Consider the following 13665-nt stretch of genomic DNA (forward strand, 5'->3'; position numbering starts at 1 on the left):
CCTGGGTCCCGGCCACATGCAAGAGGGTAGACTAGGACGCTGCAGCTCTGAAAAAAAAAGAGGGGAAAAACGCTCTGCTGCTATTTCTACAGGCAGGCCCTCCCCTTTAGCTAGTCTGTGCCAAAAGAGGGAGGGATTTTTTACTACTCCCAGTCCCAGGATTTTAACCCTCTGCCTGCTCTCGCTTCTCTTTGCAAGATCTGCTCCTCAATATCATGCAACAAGTGTCTTTGCTTTACTCCTACTTCGACGCCGCTGCGCCATTTGCGAAGACATTTTGCGGGACCCCCATTTTCTTCACTCCGCGGGCACTGATCACATGCATTTGGTCAGTTTTTGCTGCTTCTGGGTTGTTGTCAGTAGAGTTAAACTGGACGGGGTCGAATCTGTGGTTTTTTGGTTTGTGCTCTACCGTGATGCGAAGGCTTTTTTCGAGCACGTGCTTCACGATTGTTCGCCATGCTTCCTTTCCGCGTGAGTCCTCCCTGAAAGCCGAGGATGAAGACGGCAGTTTGTTTTTGGCGTGTTGTTTAACCAACTGCTTGATTTGGTGTTACCTGTGCATGTATCTTGGTTTGAGCAGATGATTTCTTGTGTATTTTGTTGTGCTCTTATCTCCTCTGCCCTCCTCCTTCCTCACCCTTTCCATCTCTAAACCTCTCCCTCTTTTGGGTTTTCTGCCCCACCCTCTCTTCCTCACGCTCTCTCTCCTTCTCTCCCTCTCTCTCTCTCTCTCTCTCTCTCTCGTGGGCAGTCTCCAGTGAAAGGGGAGCAGGAGGGCGGAGCAGGGACGGGGCTTTTTCTGGGACAGGTGCCAATTCCTAACAAAAGACACAAAAAGCCAAAAAAAAGTGAGATAGTTCCTAACGACAGGGAAAAAGTGGCATGTTTCAAGAGCTGATTTGTGGCGATAACGTGTATGCATGTGTAACCATTCTCTTCCTGCAGGACTTTTTATTTTTTTGTATTGCATGAGTGAGTAGCAGCAGCAGAGATCTTGAATCCCTTCTCTCCCCCCCTCCACCTCTCTGCTCTCTTGCTCCCGTGAAGGCATTTGAGTTTCGAGCGGGGAAAAGAAGGAGGGGCGGGTGGAGTTTGGAAGGGGCAGTGGGAGGCGGAGCCTTGCCTCCTCTCCTCCCTGTCGAGTCTTCTGCATTATTCATATGCCTGGGCCAGTGCTGCGATCTGACTGGCTGCCTGGCTTAGCATTCACCCGACATTCAGCGGCTCTGTTTGCTAACATTCCTCATTCAAAGCCTTGTTAACTGCCAGACGGGAGGAACACGCGACTCCATGGGAAACCCACATGGCCTCCTTATTGTGGCGGGCCCTGACAGTCTCAGACTAGGAGGTGGCAGACAGCGGAGAGCGAGGGGAGCCGGTTTGTAAATATTAGAAAGCAGTTAGCTGAGGTTAGGCAGGTTACCCGAGACTCAGAGACGGGTTTGGGGGTAAGGCGGCCAGATTGACAGGGTAAAACCCAGACAGAGGGGCAGACAGATGGGCAGACAGATATACAGACAAGGCGTTGAGGCAGACAGGGAGGCTGGCACTTTCTGGGACTCTGAATGGGTCTCTCGTTGGCGTGCCCGCCTACTCCTTGCAGGGAGTGCAGAGCTGTGTGACTGAATCCGAGCTCCTTCTCTGCCCTTCTCTACAGAGAGGATATGTGGACATACTGCGTGCAGCTACAGAGGGATCCGGCACAATGAACAGCGGAGATTTCAGCGCTTTACCCTGGATAGCCGATGACCGTGGTGTGTGTGCCAGTTGCCTACAAAGTCTCAGTGGGTAAGTCAGAAAGAGTGTGTGTGTCTGTGTGGGTGTGGAGGTAAGTGTGTGTGTGCATGTATGCCTGTGTGTATGAAGCATGCACACATGCAGGGGTTTTTCTCTGGACAAAACGATGACACGCAGACGAAACAAACGCGATAATTCGACTTCGGCCGACCAGCTCTCCTAAGTTGCGTGTTTAAAGTCGGGGTGTTGTTTCCTTCAGGGCTACATGACTATCCAGAGAGGGGAGGCTTAACTAAATATAGGCAAACCAGGGGGGAAACGTGGCATGGGCTTTGGATTTCAGACGAAACCGAGCTAATCTCTCCTCTGGTGCGTTCCTACCTGCAGTTCTGCACTCCAGGTCGGCCTTTTGTGTGTGTGAAAGAGAGACGGTTTTGGAGGGAGCAGAGGGGGACTAGTGCTGTAATGTTGGGCCGAGGGCCAGACGGGGCCTGCTACACAAGGCCGAGCCCCACCATAACGCTCTCTCTCTCTCGCTCTCTCTCTCTCTCTCTCTCTCTCCTCCTCCTCCTCTCACTCTCTGTGTCTCTCTCCCCTTTTCTCTCCTGGTCAGCTATCACAAAACTATTAGCGGCGATTCTCATATTGACTTTTCTCATTTAAACCTCATCTTGGTGATTGCGTGCAAGGTTTTCAGTCTGTAGTGGAAGGTTAAACATTTGAAAATGGGTCAGTGCTGACACGTGGCCTCACGTAGCTTTGATACAGCTCGATCAGGCCTCTTGGACATACCTGGTATTATGATTTATAACGAACGTGGTAACATATAAAGCACTCGTTTTCGTTTTTAAATTTTTCTTTTACGTAAACCAGACAAATGCTCAAGGCACAAAGCTGTCGACATTTATCTTTAGTTCGATTATACGGTTTGAAGACTCAATTAAGTCCGAAGCGATGTAACCTACATACACAGTATTTGGGTTGTGTAATTGAACCGGAATAGAGCGGTCTGCTTTATAAAGAATTAATAAACGTTGTATTGTCATTAATATTAGTATCACACCTGCTTCATCCCTCAGGAAGAATATCAGCTCTAATTTTGTCTGTAATATCATATTTTCCACGTAATTAAAAAACTCAATGTGCCACACCCCTCGTGCCTTCTAGTACGGCATCTTTTAATTATTGCGCATAAATCAGTTTTTTGATCGAGCGCTAATTGAAAATCCTTTTTTTTTTCCCCCACATTGCCTGTCGACATGGCTTCATGTTGAACACCTCAGCACATCAGAGTCTACCATGACCAATAGGTAGGAGTGGAGGCAGCGTGAGTCATCACAGATAGCTCTAGTCACCCACCTACGTCCTACGTTTGACAGGCCTATTCATCTGCCACTCTCGCACCGCAGGGCCTGGCGCAAGCTCCGCCATCACTTTCACGTAGGTAGGAAACCCCAACTTCGCCGCATTCAGTGCGTCCGAACCCCTCTTCTGAGACCCTCAGCACGGTGAAATTGCGAGCTAATACGTCAGCGTTTGGAGAAGGAACACGTCACTGCTGAACACCAATGGGCTCACGAGGTGCAGCAGTAAGAACTGCAGCAGAGTTAAATGAAGGATGCGATGGTTTTTGATTTTTCTCTGCTCTTCTTTTCTATTTCTTTCCTCATTTCATCTAACTCTCTTACACACACACTGCAGACATAAAAGGGAATATTTGCGGCGTGGCGTGCTGCTCTTCACAATCAAATGCCCTGTAGGGGAACGGGGAGAAAACACGCTTTAATATCCGTTTTATAACTCAGAACCTGTCAATCGTTTCATTAACTTTTAAAAGATTTAAAATGTTTTTAAGCGTTTTCTTTCTGGCACGCACATATTTCAAAGTGTCCTCTGCGTACTTACGATCTCTGATCTGTCGGGTCTGTTAATGTCACAAAAAAAGCAAGAAAGCAAAACAGTTTATTTCCTCAAAATATTGGCGGTCTTTGGAAAAATATTTCACCCTGAAAAGACGAGACAAAACAAACCTGGTTAGGAATTATTTTTTTAAAAAAGTGTTTTCATGCTAAAATGGCATTGCGAAATTTTATACGCCGCATTGCTTTGCTGCGCTTCAAATTGTCTCACCTTTACATCGTAAAGGACAAACCACTGAGGAGTCCTGCATCGTTTTTTTTTTAAATTTATTTTTTAAGTAAAAAACGTGACGTAGAAATTGCGAATTTTGCCTCACTATTAAATCGGCTTGATTTATAAAGAAACGTTTATAATTTAATACATAATTTTAGAAAAACAGCAAAACTGAGGGGAATATAGAAGCTAACATACAGACCATCACACCACATTTTGAACCAGACACACTGGACACATGCACGCACAAACACATGCTTGCGCACACACACACACACACACACAACCAGGCAAACACCCAGACACATTTGATGCTATGTACCCCACAATGAACCCTGGCTCCTAAGATGAATGGGGTTCCCACGCCTCTCCCAAGGAGTGCAGGGCACAGCCGCCTCCTCTGAGCATTCACACACACACGCACTGCACACACACACACAGACAATGCACGTACCACAGATGGCCACACAGTCCTGCTCAAACACACATAGGTGCATTTGAGCAGAACACAGAGGCACACACACACTTGCAGTGAAAAGGACACATTTTAAAAGGCACACACAGAGAAATATAGATTATTATTCAGAGCACTCACAGCCATGATGAGCATGGCAATTTTTAAGATGCAGTGAGACACAGATATCTTCATCGCTAACACGTTAGCAATTTAGCCCAAAAGGCAGCTTTTATTTTGTTAAGCAGCAAACAGGAAGGTAAATGAGGATTGAGATGTGTTTGGGGTGTTTTACTTTCGGTTACATTTCACTTACACCTCCTCTTGTTTCAGTGTGTGTGTGTGTAAGAGAGAGAGAGTGAATGTGAGTTAGTCATAAGATTTTGTTTTGCAGGGAAAATTTAAATGAAGCACAAACAAAAGTTTGTGGGAAAATGTACCATTTCAATATCTATGGGTTCAGTGTGTGTGTGTGTGTGTGTGTGTGGTTTTTACATACATATATACGTGGCTTTGTTTTAAACTTTGAAATTGGATTGTTAAATTTAAAAAGGGATACATTTTAATATTTATTTTTGTATCATTGTATTTTCACAAATAAACAAGCTGTTCAATTACTGTTTTTTTTTTCTTGTGAAAAAAATATGCATAAATAATTGTTACAATATGTACAATATATTAAAATATATTAATTAAATTAATTTCTTTAATTATGTTTTATAATAGATAGAATACTTTTTCTATAATGACTTTGACATTGACATTGTATAGTGTGTGTGTGTGTGTGTGCGTGTGTGTGTGTGTGTGTGTGTGTGTGTGTGAAGGGGGGGCTGTAATATTTATTTATATAGTGTTTTCAATTGCATAGTATATTTAAAATTGTAACTATTAAAAGTATTTTCGGTAAGAAAAATATAGATTTTCTTTGTAGCATAATTTGATGCTTGTTTTTTTCTTCCATTATTGCCTTTTATATTTTTAATACTTTTAGCACTTTTACCAATATTTAACATTTCGTTTTAATAAACTAAAATTGGACCTTAATAAAGACATGGCAAAACAGAGAAAATCTAAACACACGTTGAGCAAAAAGAATTCATAATTCTAATAACACACAGTAATATAATTCCCACTGGTAATTTTCTGGAGCGAATGGTTTTCCTAGAGATGATCTTAAGCTTCTTCATCACTGGCCAGTATATGGTAATATAGTTATCCAGGCTAAATTCGGCAGCAGCACTCTGAGCCATGATCACTCTAACATATGTTACATCAGCCTTAATGATACAGTCAAGTAGCTGCTTGGCAGGTTTATGACCTGAGGGCTACATGGACACCTTGGTGTGTGTGTGTGTGTGTGTGTGTGTGTGTGTATATCTGCACAGTATAATGTGTGTGTGTCGACGTGGATGTGTGTAAGTATAACTATATTTACATGTCTGTTTTTCTCTTTAATTTGCAGCCTCATTATTTGGACATGACTTTATTTTCCTGGGCAGACCTCAATGTCAAGGTTAGTTTCAAGATTTTATGAATTTTCTATATTGTCAAATACATTTTAATTTCATCTAAGTATATATTTACTTCACACTCAATGATGCGTTTAACTGCGTGTGTGTCCCTGTGTGTGTGTGTCCATGCCACCACACACTGGTGAGTTCTCAAAGTCAAATTCATTTCACTCATGTCTTCATGAGGGAGCATGCATCCTTTAGTTCCTTCTTCCAGCGGCCTGCAGGCACACAACACAATTAACACAGTTTGTTGTTAGTTTATTGAACGCAATCCGACTCACATTGTTCCCAGCACACAGCAGCAGCAACTGTGGCAGCGAGTGGCGCGTCCCGTCAAAACTGGCTCGGGCGCGTTGTGTGTGTCATGTCATCTGAATCAGTAAGTCTCTGGTGCGGCTCAAAGATAATCTCCTCAAAGGAAATTAGTCGGGAAAAAAGGGAAAGAAAAGCCGTCAGCCTAAAGGTCAAATGAAGATTAGAGGGAAACAGTACACGAGGGCACACCGGCTGGCACCCGGAACTGCACAAAGGCCTCATTGTCACGGGAGTCCTCAGCTCTGCACATACTCGCCCTGCTTATTTGGGGAGACATGACACCTGTTGGTGGTTCTGGTTAACTGCAGGCAGAGTGACAGGGCACCTTCACAGGCCGAGAGTGGGGCTCAAATTAATCTATTTTATTGTTGTCTTTTTTGATTTGAGTGCACTAAAATAAGACGTACTTCAAGGTCACATGAATCTGTTGAATCATTTAGGACGCAGACACAAATCTGGTCACAGGTTTTAGTCATAGGTCACGAGTTTCTGTCTCATGTGGTATTATTCCTATCTTGAATTTCCCCATTGACGTGACTTAGTAGGCCCTTACAAGAAAGTTAAAAAAACACCAATCAAAATAAAGTTTGCTTTTGATTTATGTTTTCTGTTTTGACAGTTTTATGCCACTCCTCCAGGCACACAGGGTCCAGACGCTTCAAAGAGCTGAGTGGTTGATCTCAGATCATTTTAGGGATCATTCTTGACAGTTTAACACAGTTTTACAGTTTACGGCGCCATGTGTCCAAAACGTTTGACGAGGGTTCTTTAGGAAAGTTGCTGTAGGCTGCAGGATTTTCCTGAGTTACACCTTTCATTAGTTAATACTACTATTATATTTTAAAAAGAAAGGATGGGGGCATTTTTAGAGTGTATCGATATGATAATACTATCTTGAACACATTTTATTTTTAATTTAGCTTTTAAAGTAATTTAAATAATTTTAAAAGTTGCACATAACGCTCTGCTTGTGTGTAAGTGCACACTAGCTATTAAAAATATTAATTTAAAATGTAAAACTTTTAAACATTGTGTGTAAAACCACAAGAAACTTACTTTGTCATGTAGCTCTAGTAGTTTCTAGCCATACAGATAAAGATATATATACCTGAGATGTGTGCCTCCACCACAGTTGTAGGTGTAGTTTCGGGGGACACACAGGGGACACGTCCCTCTCAAAATTTAGAATACGTGCATTTGTCCCCACCAATAAAAACATGAAAGTATCAGAGGAATTTTAACCAAATTAAAGACATTTACACCACAAAATTATGCCAAAAAAGCACAAAGTGGTGCCGAAAAATTCACCAGAATGACGAAAATTAAGTGTTTGATGCTCTGAATTTTCTGGCAGAGGACCCTCAACCCCCTCTCTTCGTTCCCGATTTCATATGTGTCCCCCACAGTTTTGGAACGAAACCTACGCCCTTGATCCCAGCACAGCGTAGGAGCACTGAATTTAGTTTGCAGTGCTCACAGCAGTCAAATATCACAACAGGAACATGTCTTTCCAGAAACACTGTCCCTGATACTGTGGTTAATCCACATCAACGAGCAGTCAGCTGTTTTCGAAGGGACTATTTCTTTGGAAGAAAAAAATTCTGGTGATTTCTGAGCTCTGTGGATTTTCCAGAGAAACAGTGGCACTTTTTCTGGAAAAAATAGCATATATTTCAAATGTTACATACACCAAAAATTAAATACAGTTAACCTTAATTGTGTCAGGATGAAGGTTGCAATCTCAGATATTTCTTAATCTAGATTAATAAACATTTGTTTGACTAAATACCACCAGAAATGGAAGAAAATGTTCTCCGTAATTTATATGAATCCACCCTTTAAGTAAAAGGCCTCGCCCCTTGTAAGCCTGACAGTGTGCTCCACACACACCAGCAATGTAAGCGAAGGAGCGAGCTGCAGGTCTGTCGTGCACCTCACAGGCTTGGACATTAAGTAGCTCGTGTAGAGATTTGTGTGGCATTTATGGGATAACCGACCTGCAATTAAACAGCCGCTAACTGGTATGTGCGTGTGTGCGTGTGTGCGTGCGAGGAGTTAAGGCAGTGACTCACTTTTATAAGTTCGACCCCGTCTAGCTCCCTCATGTCTCCCCCACGTTGCTCCCCAGCCTGGGGGGAAACCGCAGCAGAGTGGCGGCCTCTCCTGTCTCATTCAGGAAACTCCCCCGAAACAACCACAACCTGCTGTTTGACCTTTTAACCAAACACACACAGGAACACAAGTTTATGCTAATTTGCACCAAGAATTCTTCACAGATAACGTTTGATAGATTATTCAGAGAATTTATCTGACTAGTTTTGAGATAATGGTGTAGTTTATCCACTGGGTTTGTGTGTTCACTTAAGAAGCCAACAGGTGACAAGATTGCCAAACAAGATCCTCTTTGATAACACAGATAAAAGACACAAACTCTGCACATTTGCTGTGTGTGACATGCAGGAGTGGAGTGTGGAGTAGAGCGCAGTAGTTATGTGATTCTCATGTGTAAGACAAGAGGTGAAAGTGTGACCTTTGGATACCATGCAGCAGCTCACTCTCTCCTCTCATTTGTCTCCATCAGGCCGAGGAAACCTGAGAGGAGGTGAAGCCGACAGACCGCACAGCTACGTGAGGCTACAGAGAGGAGGTGACCTGTCAGGCAGAGGTGACATCCAGGAAGTATTCTGACAGCACTCTTTGATTTGCAGCAATTAAGACACAAGCTCAGTTTATGACACAGGGTTAGATGCACAGCTCACTCTGCTCTGCTCTCACATCAGGTGGATTCCCCTGTAAATACACAAAGCTGTAAAACTTTAAAAGGGTTGTAAAACAAACTCATTATTATTATAAATACAATGAACCTTATGTTTCAAAATCAAATGAATTTGAATGGACGTCATTTAGAAAGATTAGATCGTTCAATGAAAAAAAAATCTTTTTTTTTTTTATTTATTTCTTTTTAAATGTAGCAGCAATTTAATTTATCCTCATGTTCATGCCAGCAGGGACACATCACGTCCTGACAAAATTATTGTGATACAGATGTGTGTTAATGAAGCCATATTGTGTTTAGCTAAAAAGAGAATTGGGTGATTCAGGGGTTGTTTTTTTTTTTGTTTGTTTGTTTTAAGGAATATATATTTGATTTACTTCTGTGAATCTAAACTCCATAAATAACAATACAATACATAAACCCACACATGTATGACTGGATAGATAAATCAGAATATTCTGTAGAATAAAGCTAACATTGGCCGAGGAAGTAATGATAGTAAGACAAGAGGGTAGTGTCAATAATAAACCTGCAATAAAAAAAACCTCTATGAAATTAATAAATGGAACAAAAACAAATAGGTGACTACGATTTTAATTTTAAAAAATTACATTATTTTTCAGTTTCTTTAGGTACTTTGAAAGTTATTAAAACTCTCCTTATACCCATGCTTATTTAAAATAAAATATAATATAAATATGATAATATAATATATTACAAAACATATACAGTGATAATACATGCGTATGTAGGTTTATTGTTGGCAACTTCATCTCAACTCAAAGGCCCACTTTGTAGCTTTTTCTGAGCTTTTAGCTGCAGCTCAAAAAGAGAGTAGGTTTTTTTTTTTTTAATTCCATTAACTCAGTGGTTCTCAAACATTTTCTGTCAGGCCCCCATCAGAAGCCAAAAAAAAAATGCATGCCCACTCACCCCATAATTTTTTGTCAGTCATTAACAATAATTGGGGGAACAACTAATAAAAAGGTCTATGTAGAATTTTAGTGACATAAATCTCAGCATCATAGCACCAGCAATGTATTGTTGGTTGGTTTTCCCCAAATAAATAGTATTCATTCAAATTTGTTTCACTCTTTATTTTTCCCCTGGTCACCCACACACCACCTGCAGTGGCCATCCCACAGTTTGAGAACAACTGCGGTAACTTTTGTAGAAGGGCTCTTGTGGTTTTTAGTTTGTGCTCCCACAGGTCGACCATCGTCCGAATGACACGACAGACACCTGCAGGAGATTAACTGTCCTTTGGGGTGAGGTAGTAGGTTGTATAGTTTTAGGGTCATTCCCAAGCTGTCAGATGACTATACAACTTACTGTCTTTCCTGAAGCGACTGTGATGGCGGCATCTTCATCATCATCTGCTCTGTCACAAAGGAAAACACAACCTCACTCTGATATTAGAGAGAGAGGCAGATGACTAGGTAGGGGTGTAAATCACAAGTTTCATCTCAATACGATATTCTATTGATGTTTTGGACAGCGGCACAGTATTGGCTGATAACACAAAGTCTGTGATGTCCTGCGATTGATGTGAGACGATATCAGTAAATATCCTCATTGTCTTTGTCTTGGCTGCTAACCATTGTCAGCCTGGCGCTGGGCCGCTGGCACTGTTTGAATGTTTAGGAAGGAGGTGTCCTTGAAGGGAAATGGTGACACAGACATGCCATGGGAATTTTAAAATAAAGGAGCACCTTAAAGATGACGAGATGTATCGATGTTTTAACTTTGCACTGGTGATGTTGGATCGTTGATCACTGAATCGTTATATCAATGGTTGGATTGTACGCTATCTGTTTTGATTACCTGACATCCATGAGTGTGTATTTCTGAAATATCAAGTTTTTTTGTTTTGTTTTTTTCATTATTGAAGTGTAAGTTTAGGAGTCTGTTACTTTAAAAAGGTTTATACTAATTGCAGCTGCTTTAACAAAATGTCTCCATTAGCAGATATTTGATTGTTTTTACCTGTATCCTTTTATCTCCAGTGACATCATCACTGACACGTATTGCCGTAACAGCAACACAGTAGCTCTGCCTTTATTTACACAGTGACCGGATGTGTACAGACCTTCAGATCTTCTTCCTCCCCGCCTACGTGACTAATGGTGTTCGTACAGGGTGAGGTAGTAGGTTGTGTGGTTTCAGGGTTGTGATTTTACCCCATCAGGAGCTAACTATACAACCTACTGCCTTCCCTGGAGGGCAGCAATACTTCACAGGAGCACACACACACAAGCATCTCTGTCACCTCTCTACTTAGGAATAAACTGACAGACTCTGACTCACTGAGCAGCACAAAGAGCCGGCGTTTGATATCAAAGGTTTCTTTGGATGGGTGAGTTAAGCCAAATCACAGAATGCTTTTCATAACAGCATTTAATACTTTAGAGATTTGCACCACGTACTATATAGATAGATAGCATGCAAAGTGCAGTTGGTTTTAGGAATTTAATTGTAACCATAGTAAATGTTTTAAATTTGTACCGTTACATCAACAAATAAAAAAGGAAAAATTAAAGAAAAAGTAACGACTGGAGTCTGGTCCTTTCAGTGTCGACTGAGTACTGATGCACATTAGAAATAGATGTTGGAATTTTTTTTTAAAGTTTATGTTTTATGTAATGTTTTTTTTTGTTACCTAATTATGTACTTCTTGTAGGGGGCTCATTACATTTGAAAATATTAATTTTAAAAGCCTCATGCAAAAAAAAGAAGTCTTTTTTTCTGAGCTAAACGGTGTCTGACAAATGTTCCACATTTTGTAACACGCTTCAGAGTGTAGTCATCGGTTTTCAGTTTTCAAGTTGCATCCCCAGACTTCTTCAAAGCTGATATCTGTTTCACACAGTGTATTTTACTTAACTGAGCTTCTGAGTGTGGAAGACTGTCTCTAATTCAGAAAACATTAGCATGTGTGTTTCCCTCACAGATGGAACAAGAGACCAGGTGCCGAGGTACCCGCAAGAAATCATAAATTATCACCCTCCCACTTGTCTGTGTGAAAACACACAGAGCGTCCTCGGAGGAGATTTGTTGTCTTGCTTTACTGTGAAAGTCAACAGGAAAAGATTATGGCTAAATACCCCCAGACAGTCTCTCACCTCAGTCAGGATGGAGACACTGAACATTGCCGAGCACCCACACGCAGTAGATGGCGCTAGATATTACATGTTGTCCTTCACTTATCTGGGATGTTGGCTTTACTTTGCAAAAGCCTATGAAGTTATAAAGACTGGAGAAGCAAAGAAAAATCTATTGGTACCAACTTCTGTTTGCTTACCTATAAAGGAAGGGGATGATACTTGACAATGCTCATTTAAAATGTGTCATTTAATAAACAAATGTTCCATAAAGTTGCATACTCAACTTGCAAAGAAAACTAAGGGCAAACCCCATTATCCCATATTGTTTTACTGTGGTTAACTTTACAAATAATAAAGACATAAATGTATAGCTGCACTGCAAATGTCAAGAATTTACACCTAAAAACAGGAGTATAGTTTACTAATAGAACAACATGTGGCTCATAGGCTGTTGCACTGCAGAATATGCCCCTATTAATGTGTAGATAATATAGTCTTGTTGATCCCTAAGAGATTAAATACAGTCAAAGTCCAGGACCACATCTCTTCCTAACCAAGTGACAGTCTGGAAATGTGATTATCTCGTATGAATACATCTAGACGATGTATAATGTATATGCAGTGTTGGAGGAAGTACTCAGATCCTTAGATAACAGTAGGAATACTGCAATTTAAAAATACTGTATTAAAAGCCCTGCACTGAAAATGTGAAGTAAGTGTAATAAGAATAATGTACTCAAAATATCAAAAGTAAGTCACTCAAAATAATTTCGATAAAAATGGCTCTTGTGATTGTTAAACTATTATATAATATATTGTGTGGTTATTATTACTGGTGCATTAATGTGTAAGTAGAATTTTATTGTGATTGGCAGCTGAGGTGGAGCTACTGTTTTAATACTGTCTGGTAACATATTTTATAAACTCTATTATATTCCACCACTGCACATATGTTCAAAACATCTACTTGACTACCATTCACAAAACAAAGGCTATGGGTGTACTATTGTACAAATTAATGTAAGAAAAATGTACACTGCTCAGTATTAGGTTAATATTCAAAAAAGCAGCCTAGCACATATTATTTGACATTTTGTATGATAATGTACAACTTTATTGATCCCAGCAGGGAAATTAAGTTGCAGCAGAACAAGGACATAAATAAATACAGATAAGTACAGAGAATAACAGAAATAAATAATAAAAGGTACATAAACTGAAATAATAGAATAATAAAATAAAACTATACATGAGCAGACAAATATTCAGGTATCTCTGTAAACAGTGGATGACAGACTAATATATGATGTAAGTGATGGTACTCAGTATTTGTCTCTATTAAATATAATAGAGTGCAAAAGTCAGTGTAGCATTTTAACATGATATAGTATAATATGGTACATGATATAGTATGGGATATGAGTGGTGTAGTAATGCACTAGTGGCACAGTATAACAATATATAGTGTAGTACAACAATATCACATGGTATTTAGTATAACCAGTGGTGGAGGAAGTATTCAGATCCTTTACTTGAGTAAAAGTACACCTACTGATACCACCCTGAAAAAAATCCTGCCTTAAAATGTAACTTGAGTAAATGCATTGAAGTATAATTAGGAAAATGTAC

General features: G+C 40.5%; 1 long non-coding RNA gene across 1 annotated transcript in view; it reads left to right on the top strand.

The window, feature by feature from the left end:
* LOC117249505 (uncharacterized) overlaps positions 1-10048 on the top strand; it is a 35502-nt gene extending 25454 nt beyond the window's left edge. The window contains exons 4-6 of the long non-coding RNA XR_004500992.2: positions 1661-1791; positions 5790-5840; positions 8738-10048. This is a non-coding gene — a long non-coding RNA (uncharacterized LOC117249505). The remainder of the gene's footprint in view (positions 1-1660; positions 1792-5789; positions 5841-8737) is intronic.
* Positions 10049-13665: the final 3617 nt, after the last annotated feature.

This window comes from Epinephelus lanceolatus, chromosome 23 (assembly GCF_041903045.1).
Source record: "Epinephelus lanceolatus isolate andai-2023 chromosome 23, ASM4190304v1, whole genome shotgun sequence".
Taxonomy (NCBI): domain Eukaryota; kingdom Metazoa; phylum Chordata; class Actinopteri; order Perciformes; family Serranidae; genus Epinephelus; species Epinephelus lanceolatus.